Below are 8,129 nucleotides of genomic sequence, written 5' to 3' on the forward strand. Positions count from 1 at the left end.
TAATGGTTCAAAGAATGTTCGGAAAAATGTTCGGCCCTCCACCATGTTCACTTCATCCAATCTGGCCCTCTTTGAAAAAAGTTTGGACACACCTGGCTTAAATCAATCACAGTATAATACTGTATATCGTGTGGAATGGAGGCAATCCATGAAGGCACATCTGGGACGATGGGTGCAATTGGAATAATGAGATTGTTAATGGCCCTGAGATCTTGCACTAAACAGTAAGTACCATCAATCTCCTTGTAACAAAGGATACTGCTTTTGATATACTGGACCAACTCCAGGTTTGAGTCTGGCATTGTAAGGTGTACAGGGAATATACCATCTAGTTTACTGTAGTTAATATACCGTATATACTCGAGTATAAGCCGACCCGAATATAAGCCGAGGTACCTAATTTTACCACAAAAAACTGGGAAAAACTATTGACTTGAGTATAAGCCGAGGGTGGGAACACCAGTGGGAAGAATCGTGCCTCATCATTGGTGTCAGTGGGAGGAATAGTGCCCCATCATTGGTGTCAGTGGGAGGAATAGTGCCCCATCGTTGGTATCAGTGGGAGGAATAGTGCCCCATCATTGGTATCAGTGGGAGGAATAGTGCCCCATCGTTGGTATCAGTGGGAGGAATAGTGCCCCATCATTGGTGTCAGTGGGAGGAATAGTGCCCCATCATTGGTATCAGTGGGAGGAATAGTGCCCCATCATTGGTGTCAGTGGGAGGAATAGTGCCCCATCATTGGTGTCAGTGGGAGGAATAGTGCCCCATCATTGGTGTCAGTGGGAGGAATAGTGCCCCATCATTGGTATCAGTGGGAGGAATAGTGCCCCATCATTGGTATCAGTGGGAGGAATAGTGCCCCATCATTGGTATCAGTGGGAGGAATAGTGCCCCATCATTGGTGTCAGTGGGAGGAATAGGGCCCCATCATTGGTGTCAGTGGGAGGAATAGTGCCCCATCATTGGTATCAGTGGCAGGAATAGTGCCCCATCATTAGTATCAGTGGGGGGAATAGCACCCCATTATTGGTGTCAGTGGAATAGTGCCCCATCTTTGGTGTCAGTGGGAGGAATAGTGTCCCATCATTGGTGTCAGTGGGAGGAATAGTGTCCCAACATTGGTGTCAGTGGGAGGAATAGTATCCCATCATTGGTGTCAGTGGGAGGGTGGAGGAATAGTGCCCCATCGTTGGTGTCAGTGGGGGGGAGGAAAAGTGCCCCATCGTTGGTGTCAGTGGGGGGGAGGAATAGTATCCCATGATTGGTGTCAGTGGGGGGTGGAATAGTGCTCAATGATTGGTGTCAGTGGGGGGTGGAATAGTGCCCCATCATTGGTGTCAGTGGGGGGGTAGGAATAGTGCCCAATCGTTGGTGTCAGTGGGGGGGAGGAAAAGTGCCCCATCGTTGGTGTCAGTGGGAGGAATAATGCCCCATCATTGGTATCAGTGACACCAATGATGGGGCACTATTCCTCCCACTGACACTTGCTGACCCCTGTTCCAGTATGGTGCTGCTGCAGCCAGCATATGTGGTTGCAGCAGCACCTAAGCACGGCACACTTACCTGCATCTCCTTCACTCAATTTTCGCAGGGCCGCTCAGCTCCGCCTCCTCGCCGGTGATTGGCCGCCTGTGTGCCTTTCCTGAGCTACAGTTCTGGTGGCCAATCACCGGTGAGAAGGCAGAGCCGAGCAGCCGCGTGAACATCCAGTGGACGAACCGAATGAAGGAGCAGCCGCGCTTCCTGGACTGGATCGTCCTGGGACCGGAGCCAGGTAAGAGACAGCAGCCCCCTGCAGACGTTGACTCGAGTATAAGCCGAGGGGGCCGTTTTTCAGCACAAAAAATGTGCTGAAAAACTCGGCTTATACTCGAGTATATACGGTACATCTAGTTTACTGTTGGCGCAGACTTCACTTTGTCTAAATCTTCCATGCTCACTAGAGATGAGCGAATCGAACTTGGCGAAGTGGAATTCGTTTTGAATATAAGGAAAAATTCGATTCGCGTCGAATCCGAAAATTAGCAGACTTCGGATGCGCGAATCGAAATTTTTCCTAAAATGGCGGCGACATGTGTGGCGACGGAGCGGGGATCTCTGGGAAGGCGCGCAGACAAGGCGCGCTGACCCATAATGCATTCATTCATGACATGTGATCGCATTAGCCAATCAGCAGCCAGCCAGCCAGCACTGTGTAATGGTGGAGCTATAAATTGCGGCCATCTTTCAATTCTCCATTTGCCTCCGGTCATTCAAGAGAGACAGACCTCTCTGTATTAGGGACAGAGTTAGGGCCACAGATACTTTAGGGACACAGAATAGTTACTTAGGGACACAGAACTGTAACTCAGGGACAGAGAACTGTTACTCAGGGACACAGAACTGTAACTCAGGGACACAGAACTGTTACTCAGGGACACAGAACTGTAACTCAGGGACACAGAACTGTTACTCAGGGACACAGAACTGTAACTCAGGGACACAGAACTGTTACTCAGGGACACAGAACTGTAACTCAGGGACACAGAACTGTTACTCAGGGACACAGAACTGTTACTCAGGGACACAGAACTGTTACTCAGGGACAGACACAGAATTGTTACTCAGGGACACAGAACTTTTACTCAGGGACACAGAACTGTTACTCAGGGAGACAGAACTGTTACTCGGGGACACAGAACTGTTACTCAAGGACAGACACAGAATTGTTACTGAGGGACACAGAATTGTTACTGAGGGACACAGAACTGTTACTCAGGGACACAGAACTGTTACTCAGGGACAGACACAGAATTGTTACTGAGGGACACAGAATTGTTACTGAGGGACACAGAATTGTTACTCAGGGACAGACACAGAATTGTTACTGAGGGACACAGAACTGTTACTCAGGGACACAGATCTGTTACTCAGGGACAGACACAGAATTGTTACTGAGGGACACAGAATTGTTACTGAGGGACACAGAGTTGTTACTCAGGGACAGACACAGAATTGTTACTGAGGGACACAGAACTGTTACTCAGGGACACAGAACTGTTACTCAGGGAAACAGAACTGTTACTCAGGGACACAGAATCATTACTCAGGGACACAGAATTGTTACTCAGGGACAGACACAGAATTGTTACTGAGGGACACAGAATTGTTACTGAGGGACACAGAATTGTTACTGAGGGACACAGAATTATTACTCAGGGACACAGAATTGTTACTCAGGGACACAAAACTGTTACTGAGGGACACAGAACTGTTACTCAGGGACACAGAACTGTTACTCAGGGAAAGACACAGAACTGTTACTGAGGGACACAGAATTGTTACTGAGGGACACAGAATTGTTACTGAGGGACACAGAATTATTACTCAGGGACAGACACAGAATTGTTACTGAGGGACGCAGAACTGTTACTCAGGGACACAGAACTGTTACTCAGGGACACAGAACTGTTACTCAGGGACACAGAACTGTTACTCAGGGACAGACACAGAATTGTTACTGAGGGACACAGAATTGTTACTGAGGGACACAGAATTGTTACTCAGGGACACAGAACTGTTACTCAGGGACACAGAACTGCGCGAATCGAAATTTTTCCTAAAATGGCGGCGACATGTGTGGCGACGGAGCGGGGATCTCTGGGAAAGCGTGCAGACAAGGCGCGCTGACCCATAATGCATTCATTCATGACATGTGATTGCATTAGCCAATCAGCAGCCAGCCAGCACTGTGTAATGGTGGAGCTATAAATTGCGGCCATCTTACAATTCTCCATTTGCCTCCGGTCATTCAAGAGAGACAGACCTCTCTGTATTAGGGACAGAGTTAGGGCCACAGATACTTTAGGGACACAGAATTGTTACTTAGGGACACAGAACTGTAACTCAGGGACAGAGAACTGTTACTCAGGGACACAGAACTGTAACTCAGGGACACAGAACTGTTACTCAGGGACACAGAACTGTAACTCAGGGACACAGAACTGTTACTCAGGGACACAGAACTGTAACTCAGGGACACAGAACTGTTACTCAGGGACACAGAACTGTAACTCAGGGACACAGAACTGTTACTCAGGGACACAGAACTGTTACTCAGGGACAGACACAGAATTGTTACTCAGGGACACAGAACTTTTACTCAGGGACACAGAACTGTTACTCAGGGACACAGAACTGTTACTCGGGGACACAGAACGGTTACTCAAGGACAGACACAGAATTGTTACTGAGGGACACAGAATTGTTACTGAGGGACACAGAATTGTTACTGAGGGACACAGAACTGTTACTCAGGGACACAGAACTGTTACTCAGGGACAGACACAGAATTGTTACTGAGGGACACAGAATTGTTACTGAGGGACACAGAATTGTTACTCAGGGACAGACACAGAATTGTTACTGAGGGACACAGAATTGTTACTCAGGGACACAGAACTGTTACTCAGGGACAGACACAGAATTGTTACTGAGGGATACAGAATTGTTACTGAGGGACACAGAATTGTTACTGAGGGACACAGAATTCTTACTCAGGGACAGACACAGAATTGTTACTGAGGGACACAGAACTGTTACTCAGGGACACAGAACTGTTACTCAGGGAAACAGAACTGTTACTCAGGGACACAGAATTGTTACTCAGGGACAGACACAGAATTGTTACTGAGGGACACAGAATTGTTACTGAGGGACACAGAATTGTTACTGAGAGACACAGAATTGTTACTCAGGGACACAGAACTGTTACTCAGGGACACAGAACTGTTACTCAGGGACACAGAACTGTTACTCAGGGACACAGAACTGTTACTCAGGGAAAGACACAGAATTGTTACTGAGGGACACATAATTGTTACTGAGGGACACAGAATTGTTACTGAGGGACACAGAATTGTTACTGAGGGACACAGAATTGTTACTCAGGGACAGACACAGAATTGTTACTGAGGGACACAGAATTGTTACTGAGGGACACAGAATTGTTACTGAGGGACACAGAATTGTTACTCAGGGACAGACACAGAATTGTTACTGAGGGACACAGAACTGTTACTCAGGGACACAGAACTGTTACTCAGGGACACAGAACTGTTACTGAGGGACAGAAACAGCATTGTTACTGAGGGAAACAGAATTGTTACTGAGGGACACAGAATTGTTACTGAGGGACACAGAATTGTTAATCAGGGACACAGAACTGTTACTCAGGGACACAGAACTGTTACTCAGGGACAGACACAGAATTGTTACTGAGGGACATAGAATTGTTACTGAGGGACACAGAATTGTTACTGAGGGACACATAATTGTTACTCAGGGACACAGAACTGTTACTCAGGGACACAGAACTGTTACTCAGGGACAGACACAGAATTGTTACTGAGGGACACAGAATTGTTACTGAGGGACACAGAATTGTTACTCAGGGACAGACACAGAATTGTTACTGAGGGACACAGAACTGTTACTCAGGGACATAGAACTGTTACTCAGGGACACAGAACTGTTACTCAGGGACAGACACAGAATTGTTACTGAGGGACACAGAATTGTTACTGAGGGACACAGAATTGTTACTGAGGGACACAGAATTGTTACTGAGGGACACAGAACTGTTACTCAGAGACACAGAACTGTTACTCAGGGACAGACACAGAATTGTTACTGAGGGACACAGAATTGTTACTGAGGGACACAGAATTGTTACTCAGGGAAAGACACAGAATTGTAACTGAGGGACACAGAACTGTTACTCAGGGACACAGAACTGTTACTCAGGGACACAGAACTGTTACTCAGGGACAGACACATAATTGTTACTGAGGGACACAGAATTGTTGCTCAGGGACAGACACAGAATTGTTACTGAGGGACACAGAACTGTTACTCAGGGACACAGAACTGTTACTGAGGGACACAGAATCATTACTCAGGGACACAGAATTGTTACTCAGGGACAGACACAGAATTGTTACTCATGGACACAGAATTGTTACTCAGGGACACAGAATTGTTACTCAGGGACACAGAATTGTTACTGAGGGACACAGAATCGTTACTCAGGGACACAGAATCATTACTCAGGGACACAGAATCGTTGAATTGAAGAGTATGTCAGACAACACGCAGAGGAGTGGCAGAGGAGGCAATGTTTTAGGAGCGAGCAGACGTGACAGCAGAGGAAGGGGTCGAGGCAGCACTAGTCGCAGCCAGAGGCCAGTGCTCCCGGTGTCATCCAGCGGTCGTGTCTCCACCGACAACCCTGCCGTCATCGATTGGTTGGCTCGGTCGTCTTCCTCTTCCCAGGTCACCTCTGACACCTACAGCCAACGGTCGGTGTGTACGTCAGACACAACCGTTAGTTGGCATGGCCCGGGAGCAAGCCCACTGAAATCACGTGTCCTCTACCTGCCCCTGTCCTTTGGTGTTCCCTCACCAAGTGAAGTATCGCATGCTGTGGGCTCAGCCCCACTGTACAGTGAGGAAGAGCTAACAGAGGGCGGTCAGGAACGGGGGGAGACATCCGCCTCTTCAGCAGCCAGGCGAAGAAGTACTGGCGAGGAGAGTGGCTCGGTAGCCGGTCTAGAGACAGGTCTGTCTCCTGACCCACACGCAGCCGAGGGGGCTAGTAGTGACGCGGAGACCCTAATTGATGATGATGAGGCTGATCGCACTTGGCAGCCTCGTCGTCATCAGGCTATTGCTTCCGCATCATCAGGAGAAGAGGGTGCCAGCTTGGCAGCGAGCAAAACAGTCGGTGGGTTGCCCAGGAGGCAGCAGGGTCGCAGCAGTGTCAGTGGAGGCAAACGGCCACAGAGTAGAGCACCAGCTCCACTGCAGCCTACCACCACCGCCAGTGGTGCCGGTGTGCACGGAGGAAGTAGCAGTCAGCCAGTGAGGAGTAGCGGGGTCAAAGTTTCCTACTCGGCGGTGTGGCAATTTTTCCTCAAGCCGCCCGAGGAAGTAAACGTAGCCGTATGTCGACTATGTGGCCAGAAAGTCAAGCGTGGCCAGGGGGCCCATGTTGGGACTACAGCGTTGCGTCAGCATATGCAGCGTCACCATTCGGTGGCCTGGGAAAACCGTGATAAAGATACGGCGGTTCTGCCTGCCCCAGCCCCCGCTCCATCACCCGCTCCGTTACTTGCTCCGTCACCCGACGTCAATCGCCCTCTATCAGCCAGTCAAGGCTCCAACACCTCTGCTGAGGGGAGTTGTCGCTCGTTGGCATCTTCCGCTCGTTCAGATGCTCCTTCTCCTGCTACTCCTCTTCACGGATTCCGTGAGCAGTCTTTCTTGGAATCCGTTTCCAAGAGACAACAGTTTGCGAGCACGCACCCGACGGTGCAGAAGCTGAACGTCCTCCTGTCCAAGTTGCTGGTGCTGCAGTCCCTCCCTTTCCAAGTGGTGGACTCAGCACCTTTCCGAGAAATGATGGCTTGTGCCGCACCGCGGTGGAGAGTGCCAAGCCGGCATTTCTTCGCCAAAAAGGCAGTGCCAGCCCTGCATTCACATGTAGAAGAGATGGTGGGCCAGTCTTTGAGCATGTCGGTCTCTGCCAAAGTGCACGGCAGCGCCGACGTGTGGAGCTGTAACTACGGTCAGGGACAGTACATGTCATTTACGGCCCACTGGGTGAACGTGGTGCAAGCACAGCCGCACCAGCAACTTGGACAGGTCACGCCGCTTTTGCCTCCACGTTTGCACGTCCTTGGTCCAGCAAAGATGTCCGCCTCTACCACCTCTTCTTCCGCCGTGTCCTCAGCCGCCACCCCCGTGCCAAGTCCCATTACCCGACCGGCATATCACATGTGCAGGGCGCAACGGTGTCACGCTGTGCTGCACCTGGTATGCCTTGGCGAACGTAGTCACACAGCGGAGGAACTTCTGAGTGTAATGAACAGAGAAATCGACAGATGGCTGTCTCCGCGCAAACTGAAAATCGGAACCATGTTGACCGACAACGGAAAGAACATGGTGTCTGCTCTGCGTCAAGGAAGGTTGTGCCATGCGCCATGCATGGCTCACGTGTTCAATCTGGTTGTCAAGCGGTTCCTAAAATCCACCATCCCACTGCAAGACATCCTTAAAATGTCACGTAAACTTTGCATGCATTTCAG

This window comes from Staurois parvus, unplaced genomic scaffold (assembly GCF_062004578.1).
Source record: "Staurois parvus isolate SC_StPar_1 unplaced genomic scaffold, SC_StPar_1.0 ptg000174l, whole genome shotgun sequence".
Lineage (NCBI taxonomy): Eukaryota > Metazoa > Chordata > Amphibia > Anura > Ranidae > Staurois > Staurois parvus.